We start from the raw sequence: 12916 nt of genomic DNA on the forward strand, positions 1-12916 counted from the left end.
GTGATTAATCACCGCCTCAGGAGATGGCATAATTACCTCCTAAGTAGAGATGGCTGCTTGTCCTGAATGATTAGGTGAAGCCCTACATGAAGTGGGAGGCTGGAGACGGCCATTCTTGCAAATCGAGAGAAAATGGAGCAAAACCAGACCAGCGGGGCCTTTCTTACAACCCCATGCCATGTGCCAAGTGACAGACGAATCCTTTTGCTTACTTTATGCTTTTACCTTATGAGGCAGAGACTCTGTTCTGTGTTATTTGAATTATTATTTCTATGTCATATCGACAGTCCAGTTTGACTAACTGTAACTCAGGGGTCTGCTACTGGAAGCAGCCACTGCACGCGAACTTAGCTTAATGTCCAAGAAGTGATACCTGGAGTAGCTATTGCGGGACACATGTGTCTGAAGTGTCTTCCTATTCAAATGAAACATGGGCCTGGGAAGTCGAGACCCTTAGGATCCAGGAGCTAATTCGTCAAGCTTTTAAGGCAGAAACTTCGTTGAAAATGAGAAGACCGTAGCTGTGCCTGGCTACGGTCCCTCTACTTGCCTAACCTAGACCCACTGTGAGCATCACCTCACAAGTTTTTTTTTTGGTTCTTTTTTTTTGGAGCTGGGGACCGAACCCAGGGCCTTGCGCTTCCTAGGCAAGTGCTCTACCACTGAGCTAAATCCCCAACCCCACCTCACAAGTTTATTGAGTGCCACTGGCTTGCTCTGGTTACATCCTCAAGATCTAGAAGAAAGCTGAGGGTCACGGGGCTAGACAAAACCACCATTGTGCAATTGGGAAACTGAGGCAGTCACTCACTATGACCTCAAACTCTGGGATGGAGAGATGTTACACTCTTTATACTGTTTTCTTGTGTGGGGTTTTTTGTTTGTTTGTTTTGTTTTTTTCTTGAGATAGGCTCTTATGCAGTCCAGGCTGGCCTTGAACTTGCTTTGCATGTGAGGATGAATTTGGATTTTTTATTCTCTTGTCTCCACTTCCTAAATGCTGGGATTATAGTGTGGGTCACCATGCTGACTTGATGGAGTGTTGGGCTTTGCAATATGTTAGGCAAGCATTCTGCCAACTGAGCTCAACTTTAGGAGTCTTTATAACCTAATGTTCTTTACACATTTTTCTTTTTTACTTTTGTTTTGTTTTTTTTTAAAGACAGGGTTTCTCTGTGTAGCTCTGTCTGCCCTAGAACTCACTCTGTAGACCAGGCTGGACTCGAACTCAGAGATGTGCCTGCCTTTGCCTTCTGGGTGCTGGAATTAAAGTCATACATTACCATCTAACTAACGACTCTTAACACTTTTCAAGTAAATTATCTAAACTTTCATTCTCAGCTGAACAGGGTCTGCTTTTATAATGAAGCCAGATCGGTTTAAAATGAGCTTGCTTTAAAAGAGCCTATCTGATACTTAACATTATTTTCTGAAAAGAAAAACAAGGCAAAAAGAATATTTTCCAAACAAAGACACATTTATAAAAACATGGGCACAACTGATTTTTATCTCTAACCAGAAATCTCTGAATGAGTTAAGTGCTCTTTACTAAATTTGCTGTATTTGGGAAGTAGAAGTTTCATTGCCTATATTTTGACGGCCAAGGCAAAGACGTTTGAGAGCAATTAATGCTAACCCCTCCCAGGATTGGCTCCTTTTGCATGGGATATAAAAATAATAACACAGGGACATTAACTTGCTTCCTCCAGCAGGGAGACTCACTGAGTGGTCCAGAAACTGAAAGCAGCAGAGGTATCTTATGTGGAGACCTTTTGGTAAATTATGATTTGTTTCATGATGCCTTGGCCCTTTAGAGAACATTTTTTTAAACTGGGCCTAGGCTGTGTGTAAGAGCTGTTCCTTAGTCGGTGCCTCTGACACTCATGTTTGGATGCTCTACACAGCAAAGGGAAGTAAGGGGGTCAGGGTACAAAGGCAACTTCAAATGTTTTGAAGAGTTAGTTACCTGCTAGGTCCAATCTAAAAAGTATTATTTTCTCACTCAGACTTGTCAAAAATTGTCCCGGGAAATGCAACTTTATTTTTATACTTGTTTATCCATTTTTTAAGTTTTTGAAGATATATTTGTACTTTATGTGTAAAGTGTTCTGCCTGTTGTAACTTTAATTTTTTTCAAACATCTATTTTTAATGATGGTTCTTGAACGCTTTAATCTCCCCTCTAGCCCACTACCAGCAGAGGTAGTGGGAAAGAAAGGATACGGGGCAAGTGGACCTGTTTAGAAAGGTTCTTCGGAGCAACTCCCATCTCTGTTGTCTGGAAATCGGTCGTTCAGTTCACAGGTTAGCAGTGGCAGCTTGATCCACTTGCAAACACTTCATGGCTACACCAGCAGTCCAGTTCAGTAGAGTCAGGAGAGCAAATATGAATCAGTGGCAGTGGTGCAACCTAATGGAGACAGCCAGGCCTCAGCCTTGGCACGAGTCAGCAAGAGGGACCCGGAGGAGCACCAGGAGAAGCTCTCGGCTGTGCCTTTCAGCAAATCAAAGATCACTGAAGGCTCAAGGCCGGCAGGGGTTGCACAGCTAGCTCTACAAGCAAGTCAAGCTCAATCTATGTCACTACCTGTCGAGACCTTTGATGCTCTCTCCAAACATCAAGTATCCTCCATGTGTCTTGCCTCAGCACATGCGACTGTCTCAGCTGACATCGCTCTGTCAATCGGTCCAAGCCCATGGAAGCAGCAAGAAACTGCAGGACACCACCAGAAGTTTTTGGTGTGTTTCTCTCTGTGGAATCCCAACAAATGCAGCTCAACTACATAATGTAAGGCAGACTGATACATGCTTGTCCTTAGCAAAGAATCCTTCATCACGTGTCCTTTCACGGGCTCGCTTTAGCAGAGCGTCCCCTCCCTTGTGTCTGCTTCAGCTAAAGGTTTCTTCATGAGTCTGCCTGAGTCGTTCACCTGTGTCCACTTCAGGGAAACACTCCTTCATATGTTTGCCCCAGCAAAACACCATGCAAATACAACCGACTCTCCAAAGAACCCTGAAGTTTCCACTTCAGCCTGTGGTGCTGGTGGAGTCAGGGGAGCTGTGTCCCAGTAGAGAAGGTCTGGGAATCGAAATGGAGAGGTCAGGGAGATGGCAGGCTGGCCAATTCCCACCATTGTTTGAGGGGCTGTCTGTTACAGTATAATTAAAAGAGGGCACGGCTGGTTCCCGAGCGTCACCACTCCATGCTGGCCCCCTAGTACTCTCGGGCCTGGGTGGTCACTCCCTGGTGTTAGTTCTGGCACCGTAGGGCCATATAGAACTAACATTAATTTATCTCAGCTGGCTTCAGTGTGGCACCACGCATGTTAGCCTAGCTATCTTCTGCCCCGGCAGTCTCTCTGCTCCCATGCTACCTCACCACCCTGGCCAGCCAGGAACTCTGGTCCCAGTTACCCGGTAATATCAGGACTCAATAAACTGTAACCTAACAACCAGATTTATATGTTAAATACTCAATGTACAACATCCACACAGTAAACTTACAACCAGGTGATAAGAATATAAACCACCCACGTAGATAAGATATAATTTGCGGGTGCTGGAGAGATGGCTCAGTGGTTAAGAGCACTGACTGCTCTTCCAGAGGTCCTGAGTTCAATTCCCTGCAACCACATGGTGGCTCACAACCATCTGTAATGGAATCCGATGCCCTCTTCTGGTGTGTCTGAAGAAAACTACAGTGTACTTATATACAATAAATAAATAAAAAAATTTAAAAAAAAGATATAATTTGCTCATCTAGATACACAAAATCCTGTACACATCCATCCCTTAAGAATAGTCATAACAACCTGTAAATGTGCAGAGAGAAATCTTAACATCTGCCTCCATGTTCTCTCCGATGCGCCCTCTCCTTGCTCCAGTCTCCTCCTCCTCCTCTCTAAAATGTTTCTCCAGCCCATTCTTACTTCTCTTCCAATGACAGGCCTTGTTCTATCCTGTACCTGCTTTCACCTGCATCAACCTACAGCTTTCCACATTGGCTGCCTGCCTCACATGCAGAGAATGGAATGCTTCTCCCTTGGAGAAGAGGCAGGATTCTCTGGAAGAAGTCACATCTGCCTCTCTGAGGGGGAAATTCATAGTAAGAGGACTGCATTACTCAGTGTTAGGTAACATCTTAGGGTTTCTATTGCTGTGATACTATACCAAGACCAAAAGCAACCTGGGGGGTGGGATTTATCCACCTCTTAATGTCTAAGTTGATCAATGAGGGAAACCAGGCTTGAACCGGGAGGCGAGGCAACGGAGGAGTGCTGTAGCCTTCTGGCTTGCTCTCCAGTGTCTTGAGGCCTGGTTTCTTATAGCTACCTGCACCACCAGCCAAGAGGTGGCACCGCCCACATGGGATGGGTTGTTCCACGTCAATCGTCAAAACAAAAATGCACCAGTCTTGCCTACAGGCCAGTCTGATGAGAGCATTTTCTCAGTTAGAGATTCCCTCTTCCAAAATCACTCTAGACCAGTGTTTCTCAACCTTCCTAATGTGACCTTTTAATACAGTTCCTCAGGCTGTGGTGACCCCCAACCACAAAATTATTTTTTGTTGTTACTTCATAATCCTAATGTTGTTACTGTTGTGAGCTGTAATGTAAATATCTATGTTTTCTGATGATCATAGGTGACCTCTGTGAAAGGGTCATTTGACCCCTAAACAGGTCAAAACTCACGGGTTGAGAACCTCCACTCCAGATTGTGTCAAATCACTATAAAAATAGTCAATGCAAGTAATCTAGGGTTCAGGAACCAGAGGAAGGATGGGACTGAATGAGAGGACAACTCTTGGGAGAGTTCTCTAGAATTGGCACAATGGGTCCCACTATTAGGGACTAAGTAGAAATGTATCTGCAAACAATGAGGAATGTAGGAAGTGCAGTACACTGACTGAATCCAGGCCCAAGGCTTCTCACAGAGGAGTTTTGGTAAGATTTGGAAAAGCTTTGCTGTACTCCCTTGGGGTTTAAATTTTCCACTGTGGTTTCCTTTGGTAAATCTATGAAACTCTTTTCTCAGGAAACATTGGCCTTAAGGTTTGGATAATTCAAACATCCAGGGAACTAACAGAACTTTAAAGTTTTGGGGTTCCTTTCACCTTTCACAGTAGAAATGCCAAGATCTGGTTAGTGCAATATCACATGTGCTGGTATGTTCCTGAAGTATTCGCTTGTGGGTATAAAGGTTGGTGGTACTGGTATGTGCAAAGTGACGTGTATGTGCGCGTACACGTGTGCACGTATACACACGTGTCTCTGTCAGTGTCTGAGTGTGATGCTTGCTTCCTCCCCCGAGGGAGGTTGGTGTTACTGTGAATGTGGCTTCAGAGTGGGCCATGGTTCTCCAGTGTATACCAGTGGGGAGTGGGGTAGAGACTTTGAAACTATCTAGAGTTGGTGAACATTAGCTTGTGAGTTTTCTCTTACTTTGGTGTCTTCAAAAACAATGATTTAGTGACAAACCTCTAAGTTAAACAGCAACTCAGAAGGTAAGATGGGGGATGCTCACAGGGGACTACGATGGAGTCTCTCGGGAGACTTTTGGGGACAAAGAATGTCTGTTATATGCCTCTTGGCAGTGTGTGCTCATTGAGACCCAGTATGCAGTGCCAATATGTCCTAGCAGAGAAGGCGAACACTCACTCTCCACCCCTGGTCATCTATCACTATCTCTCAAACATTGTTAAAAACCCCTCTGCAAATACCACCTGAAAGGCTTTGCCCATGGAGATTTTTACTACCTGAGTTAGGGTCTTGCCATGTGTAACCCAGGTGGGTCTCACTCTGTATCCCAGGTGGGTCTCAGTATGTGTAACCCAGGTGGGTCTCATTCTGTATCCCAGGTGGGTCTTAGTATGTAACCCAGGTGGGTCTCACTCTGTATCCCAGGTGGGTCTCACTGTGTGTAACCCAGGTGGGTCTCACTGTGTGTAACCCAGGTGGGTCTCGTTCTGTATCCCAGGTGGGTCTTAGTATGTAACCCAGGTGGGTCTCACTATGTAGACTAAGGTGGAGCTCAAATTTCCAATCCTCTTGTCTCGGCCTTCCAAGAGCCAGGATTATAGTTATATACCACCAAGTTAGGGGACCTTTACACATGAAACCCTTCTATACAATGTCTCCTCTCTCTCTCTCTCTCTCTCTCTCTCTCTCTCTCTCTCTCTCTCTCTCTCTCTCTCTCTCTCCAGTGTATAAGATGTATGATGTAAGATGAGGCCATAAGTTGACATTGGGCGTCTTCTTTGATTGTTCTTCGACTGTTCTCTATTTTCTGAGGCAGGCCTCTCACTGAGCCCAGGACTCATACATTCAGCTAGTCTACCTATCTTGTCCAGTGACCACCCCTACCTCCATGTTTGGGGATTATGAGCAGGCTGCCACACTCACTTGACTTCTGCGTGTGCCGGGGATCTGAACTCCGGTCCTTATGCTTGTGCGGCAATCATTTCATCCATAAAAAGTCTCGATATCATGTTTAATATTGAGCAAACAAGAAGGAATACTTACTGTTTAAGAATCCTAAATGCAAAGCACTTTATTTTTAGAGGAGCACAGGCAGCCAGTTGTGTGGTGTAACGAAAATTGGCTAGAAATACTGCTCGGCACATTATCTCTTCAGCAAACACAAGGGGTTACAAACTCATTCAAGCTCTAAACTAACCTTAAAACAAAAGAGTGATCACAGTTTCCCACAACCTGGGTATTTGTTTTAGAGGAAGATAATATTGAAGTGATGAAAAACTAAAATTTTAACTAATTCCTAAAAAAAACCCTCCAACCCAGTGTGTGGAAAAGGTATTGGTAGGGACGTGTGGTTGGTAAGTGTGTTAGGAGTGTCACATGTTGACTCAGGATCACATTGGTCAGTCTCAATGTTCTCCTCCATAGTTGCATGAAGTTCCTTCAGGTCTAACCCTGACACTTAAGTCCTGCTCCGGCCTCCATGGGAGCGTGGAGGACCCCGTCTCCCTCCCCTTCTTGGCTATGGATCATGGTTCCTGTTCCTAGCTACGCTGTCTCTCCCATCAGGATGCAGTGGCCGTGTTTTCTGTAGTCTCCTGGTTTGTGTCCTTAACTCTGGCAGAGAGTCTCGTGCCTGAAATCTTATTGATCCCATGGCTGCACAGCATGTCTTCAACCTTCAAGGTTGAAGTTCCAGTCTTCTCCTCTGTGCTACGACGACCTACATAATGGCCGGTGCATCGGACACATTGGTGGACTGTCAGCATGGGAAGATGGACAGACAGCAACGTTTTGCTAGTCCTACCGGGGACCTCACAGATGAACGTCCGGGAGTAGTGTCCATACAATGTGATGCCCATAGCATGGGCATGTTCAACGTCCTGTGGGAGGAGACTGGGCAGGTCCTGAAAACTCTATATTCCTGTGAGACCTTGTGCAGTACAATCTCGTGTTGCCACATGGACATGATATCCCCTGTACGTGTGTCCCGTCTTCCCCCTAGCTCATCTGTTTCTTGGGCACTGTGGTCATGTGGCCATATTGTCCAGCTCAGGGCTACACGCAGGTGATGGGCAATTAATGCAGACAGAATGCATAAATGATTGCCCCTACAAGAGTTCATTTTAAGTATAGTAAATGGCACACTAACATTTCCCCCGGTGAATGTTTCTTATTAGAATAGCATGTAGCTGAAGATAGGGCAGTTTCCACTGATTGTGGTAGGAGAAGAAAAGAACTCTGAGGATTTCTGTCAGAAATGCAAATCAGTTGTGCTGCCGTTCCGAGCGCGGCACGATATGGCGCGTGCAATATGCCACTCCGGAAGCTTTAATCTGGGGTGCGCGTAGTTCTACCTGGCTGAGCAGAGCATCTGCATGGGGAACGGGAACGGAAAGGACAGCAGATGAAGATGTCAGGCCCACTGAAGAATCTTCTAGAACTGTGGCTCTGCTCCCAGTTTATGGTGACACTGGGTGCTACTCTGTCTGCACACATTTCAGAGGGTTACCGAAGAGGCTCCTTGGTGTGAGGGGCGAGTACAGCTTTAAGGGTAAGATTAGGAGCTGGAGGTTTTACTGTTTCATGCCTGAGAGAACGGAAGGCAGAATGTGTATTTATGTGAGGAGAGATAGCATAGGCATTGCTTAGCAATGAGCAGTCCTGTTAGAAACGAGGAAGGTGTGTCCCCCCACCCCTGCCACATACAAGTCGCCCCCTGCATGATAATATTTAAAAAAAAAAAAACCCTGGAGACCGGAATTAAGTAGAGAGTATTGAGGACTGAGGATAAATAGACAGAGAAGAGAATAGATGTGGCTGTGATGGATATCAGTCCGCAATGTCCATCTGCCTTTTTGTGTTTAGGAAAAATCTCAGACAGGCACATGACATCCAGATGAGGACATCGCTGATGTCTTTGGGGCCACCCCGGAGTTGGTGGCAGCTGGTGGGATGAAGTGGGCAGCTAGGAGCCAAGGTCGGGGCCAATGAGTAGAAAGTGACTGGGTCAGACTTGAGCAGTTTCCAGTGAGGGAATCCTCTTCCCGGGAGTTTCCAGTTTGATAAGACAGGCACTCTCAGACAATCTTTGGTGAAGTAACTCATGCGCTTCATTCCTTGTGGGTAGGATCTTATAAACATTTGGAGATGGATTTGGGTCTAAAGGCAGATGCTTTCTATTGGCTTGATCTGAGATGTGAGGGACGCCTCATCTGCATGTGGAAGAGCTTCAAGTGTTGTCCCTGTGTTGTGACTGATTGTCACCGTCCTCTCCATGGGGTGTCATGGTCACCTGTTCCAGGACGGGAGTAGATTTAAATGCCTACCATCCTCAATTAGGTTTCCGAACCCGCTCGATCTTACTAGGTTTCGCACGGGATCTAATGACATTGTTGACTTCTGGATATGACCTGACTTAAAAGCGGAAGTGTCCTCCTTTCTCTTTGTTCCTGACATGTGGGCTTGGCCACTGCAGACTGGAAGCTGCCATCCCAGCTCCAGACTCTTAGGAGCCAGAAGTAAACTTCCGTGTTCTTGAAGCAATAGCTACACTCCATGGAAACAGAAAGTAGGCCCATTTCGCTAGAGGAGAACAAAGAGAAGCCTTTTGTGTGGCTGTTACAGTAACAGTGGGCACAAGAATTATTATGGGTTGCAACCTGAAGATGGTTTTGTCTGATACTAAAAGTCCTTGTTCAATACCTTTTTTTCTTTTCAGTTATCGTTAGCAGATTAAGTTTTGTAGCCAGCTATTAAGAGAAAATGAAGGGGCTGAGGAACCCACTTAATGGCCAAGCATTTGTGTGAGCATGAGGTTGAAAGCACTGGGGACCTAGGATTGATCCCTGACACCCACGGTACAAGTCTCAGGTCATGCCTCATTCTGCAGTCCCTGCACTGGAGGGGTGGAGGCAGACAGATCCCTGGGGCCTGTTGGCCAAGGAGAGACAATGTCTCAGAAACAAGGTGTACACAGCCTCTAAGGAATGACACCTGAGGATTCCACAAACCTGTGGCGTACCTACACAGGGACACGTGCCTACTAGAGAGGTGGGGGTTGTCTGGAGAAGAAGCTCCTGTTCAGCTGGCTTAAATGGAGAACACATTCTCTCCTCCATGCCAGCGGCTGTGTGCTGACTTACTCAGGCGTGCAATCAAGGGCTGAAAGGCCTGAGCCTCCTCAAACCCATGGTAGCATAGCAATGGTCCTGGAGCTAATAGGTCCCTGCAAGGCTACTCAGACTTCCGTTCCCACTTAGGAATGGGGTCAGCTGCCCAAAAGACAATACTTGTCAAAAGGGGGCTTGGTGGGGCAATGGATATTTCCAGAGAAGGCAAGAGCTTGCTTCCAGTCTGCTGGAGCGCACATCTATTCTATCAGTGACACAAGATAAGTAAACCTAGTTGGGCTGGGCACCAGACACTAGGCACCAGGGGCCATTTCTACCTAAGAGAGGGCTCCTGAGGTCTGGGAAGGTAAGTGGACGTGAGCAGAGACTTCCTGTTTTGGTTTCCTTAACTGTCTGGGATTACTGTCTCTCTGCTGGTGTCTGATTATATATGGATGGCGTTTAAAGTGGTGCTCAGAAAAGTAAAAGCCTCCCCAGTAAGTGCCTTCTTTAAATCATGCTCCTTATGGAAGTTTGGTGCTTTGGGGAAATCTCACAGACACAGTTTCTGGTCTCTTTAGAACAACAAGTTGATAATATGCATGGACCCTCAAAACATCAATTTTGAGACCCTTTTAAAAACGAATCTGTCAGCATCCAAGATGTGAAGTGGTTTCCCTTCAGCCCATCGTGGGAAGTGGATTCCTGGGTCAATAGACTCAGGGTAGCAGAGATCTTATCTCTTTAATCGTGTGTTTCCACTCGGCCTTTCTCATTGATTAAATATCTTCTGCACTTCACAGGGGCACAGTGCTGCCCACACAAAGGCCTGGCAGCCCGTGTCTCTGGAAAGGGTCTTTCAGAGCCTTGCTTTGATTTAGACTTATTTCTTTCCAAGTAGCAGTCGTCTCCTAAATACAGCCTTCACTGTCATCTCTCTGCGTGCAAAGCCGATTGCGGGGATGGTCTAAAGATTGATAAATAAGTAAATAACTGCCGGATTCTTGTCTGAGAGGCATCCGTCCAGAGCTCTTTATAGTCTTTAAAGATTCAACAGGTGACACTTCAGCTCATTCCCTCACGAGGCCGACTTACGCAGTGATTGGCTCAGGAGCTTTGCCTCCTCATAACTCTTCCAAATGACAGGGCCGTGTCAGCACGCAGGCCTGCTTACACGAAGAAGCCTATTTCATATTCATAGAGGCGGGATGCAAAACCCTGTCTTGTGATTTGGCGAGGAATTCTTTAGGGAGGAGGACACAGCTCAGTCGGAAGAGCACCTGCCTCGCACACACGCTCTGTGGGCACAGCAGTGTGCACTTGTAGTTTGGGGACTTGGGAGATGGGTGGGGGTGGGGATGAAAAGTTCAAGGTCATAATCCTACACAGCAAGTTCAAAACTGGAGACGCTGTCTAAAAAACAAACAAACAAACAAGCAAACAAACACAAAACAAAACACAAACTCCTGAAATCCCTATGGTTGTGACATCCTTTCAGAGGAAGATCATCTGCATAGGTAGCTACAGGAAGAGTTATGGGAGGCTGTCTGATGACAGGCCTGTCATTTAAAAGCCATACCTGAAAAGAGCTGGGGAAAAAAATCAGTTGACACCAAATTCCTGGGCTGTCTGTAAGATGAGACTATAGCCAATATGGCTTTGTAAGGAAGAACTTGTGACGGGGCAACTCTACCTTCTTCCTGAAGAGTGTGGAGGGAAGCATGACTCGGGAGAAGCTAGCATCCTGGGCCAGCTCCCTTTTCTACAGAGAGAAAGGAGGAAAATTGCTTTCTTTGTGGAGGTGCAAGCCCACTTGACAAATGACCTCCCAGAGGGTATCAGAAGTTGTGCCTCCCTCAAACAGCTTCTTCCTTCAAGATTCTTCCAAGCAAGCTCAAGCACAGGGGGAGGTGGGCAGAGTACATTCATTTTTGCCTGAGCTTCACCCTACAGATTTGCAGCCGTACTTGACTTTAAAAATATTCTCTTGACAAAACAAGTCTATGAAATGGGCATTAAACAAAGAAAGAAATAAACAAAAAAAATCTTGGTTTTTTTAGTCTATTCAGAATATAAGCTTCTGTACAGATGAGTGTGTCAGAGCCTGGGGCAATAGGCTCACATATCCCTGCCAGAGACACCTCCCACAGAATCTTCTTCATTCCTGACTAAGGGGCAGTAAACTTTGAGGAACCAACTGGCAGGGTCCTTGGCTCTAGTGAAAAGCAAAGCAGAGAGGAAGGCCAGTGGCTACATTGCTGCCATGGTTCCTGGAGCAGGTCACCAAGCTCCAGGGGCCACCAGCAGGGTGAAAAATAACGACAAAGGACAAAACTGTATTAACTTCCAGGAGTCAGTGCATGGAGAGTCCTTCTGGTTGGAATGTCTGCCAGTGTGAGGACGGTGCTCTCCTATGATGCTGAGTGCTTCCCCAGATATGGGAGCATATGGAGAGCTGTCTTCTGGTACAAGGAGTGGGGTTGACCATGCTATGTGCCCATGTTGGGTCCTTCTTTGGTCTGAAAAGTGAGAGCGTGCTGCTTGGCTTCTTCCGTGTATTGGCACACTGGGTTTTGGGCACCATAGGAGCCAGGCTCCAGAATGTGGAAAGGGAGCTAGATACACCATGAGGTTAATGCTGTGAAATCAGAGATTCTTTTTTTTTTTTTTTTTTATTAACTTGAGTATTTCTTATATACATTTTGAGTGTTATTCCCTTTCCCGGTTTCCGGGCAAACATTCCCCCCCCTCCTCTTCTTTATGGGTGTTCCCCTCTCCAGCCTCCCCCCCTTGCCGGCCTCCCCCCAACAATCTAGTTCACTGGGGGTTCAGTCATAGCAGGACCCAGGACTTCCCCTTCCACTGGTGCTCTTACTAGGATATTCATTGCTACCTATGAGGTTGGAGTCCAGGGTCAGTCCATGTATAGTCTTTAGGTAGTGGCTTAGTCCCTGGAAGCTCTGGTTGCTTGGCATTGTTGTACATATGGGGTCTCGAGCCCCTTCAAGCTCTTCCAGTTCTTTCTCTGATTCCTTCAACGAGGGTCCTATTCTCAATTCAGTGGTTTGCTGCTGGCATACGCCTCTGTGTTTGCTGTATTCTGGCTGTGTCTCTCAGGAGAGATCTACATCCAGCTCCTGTCGGCCTGCACTTCTTTGCTTCATCCATCCTGTCTAATTGGGTGGCTGTATATGTATGGGCCACATGTGGGGCAGGCTCTGAATGGGTGCTCCTTCTGTGTCTGTTTTAATCTTTGCCTCTCTATTCCCTGCCAAGGGTATTCTTGTTCCCCTTTTAAAGAAGGAGTGAAGCATTCACATTTTGATCATCC

The 12916-nt window shown here is 46.3% G+C and overlaps 1 protein-coding gene across 13 annotated transcripts in view; it reads right to left on the bottom strand.

Annotated features, from left to right (window-relative positions):
- Prkn (parkin RBR E3 ubiquitin protein ligase) overlaps positions 1 to 12916 on the bottom strand; it is a 1193833-nt gene that overhangs the window by 166806 nt on the left and 1014111 nt on the right.

Source organism: Rattus norvegicus, chromosome 1 (assembly GCF_036323735.1).
Source record: "Rattus norvegicus strain BN/NHsdMcwi chromosome 1, GRCr8, whole genome shotgun sequence".
Lineage (NCBI taxonomy): Eukaryota > Metazoa > Chordata > Mammalia > Rodentia > Muridae > Rattus > Rattus norvegicus.